The sequence below is a fragment of the Triticum dicoccoides genome, chromosome 7A (assembly GCF_002162155.2).
Source record: "Triticum dicoccoides isolate Atlit2015 ecotype Zavitan chromosome 7A, WEW_v2.0, whole genome shotgun sequence".
Taxonomy (NCBI): Eukaryota; Viridiplantae; Streptophyta; class Magnoliopsida; order Poales; family Poaceae; genus Triticum; species Triticum dicoccoides.
The window spans coordinates 56,401,178-56,402,082 of record NC_041392.1 but is presented as its reverse complement, the minus strand read 5'-3'; positions in this window follow the sequence as shown (position 1 = coordinate 56,402,082).

Here is a 905-nt window from a genome sequence, read left to right as displayed (position 1 = left end):
AGAAGAAGCACAACAAGACGGCGTCGATTTGCTGGAAGAGGGCCGGATGTTGGCACTCAGCCGGTCCAGCATCTACCAGCAGAGCCTGCGCCGATACCACAACAGGAAGGTCAGGCCAAGATCTTTCCAAGAAGGCGACCTTGTACTCCGGCTGATCCAGTGAACAGCCGGCCAGCACAAGCTGTCGCCGCCTTGGGAAGGCCCTTTCATCATCAGCAAAGTACTAGGCAACGACTCCTAATACCTGATCGATGCTCAGAAGCCCCGAGCACGCAAGAGGGACGACTCCGGCAAGGAGACAGAGCGGCCATGGAATGCAAATCTTCTCCGAAGATTTTACAGTTAATGCAGTATGTACCACGCTACCCTTTGTATTAAAATACCAAGACTTCGGGCCCTCCCCGAGACGAGCTCGGGGACTGCCCTCTTTTGTCTGTATGATAAAAATTATGCCTACAAGTATGTTACTCTTTGTCATGCCGCTTGGCAGCGGGCTCGACAAGTCGGCCCGGGGACTCGCCGCCTTGCACTATGAAATGCTTCCTGCAGCCGGACAAGTAGTGTGTAACATCTAAGCCATCTTCTGTCAGAAGCCGCAGCTCGCAGAGCGACTGTACGGTGGGCAGAGGTAAGGTAGAATGGGTGATCGCACGAAAAATGGCTAGGGACTCAAAGCGTAAAACATAGCTCAAGACGGCTTCCAAGCCCTTCTCACAACTGACTCTTGAACAGTCGGATTGTCATTTTCTATCCAACTTGCTCAAACAATCCTGAAATCGGCTAAGTACTTGCTTTCCCAAAGTAGCCTAGCACTTGATCCAGCAATAGTCTGTAGAGCGGCTGTCCGATTGGCAAGGCAGGCAACTAGGAGAAAGCGGCAAAGGAAAACAACCAAAAGAACAATG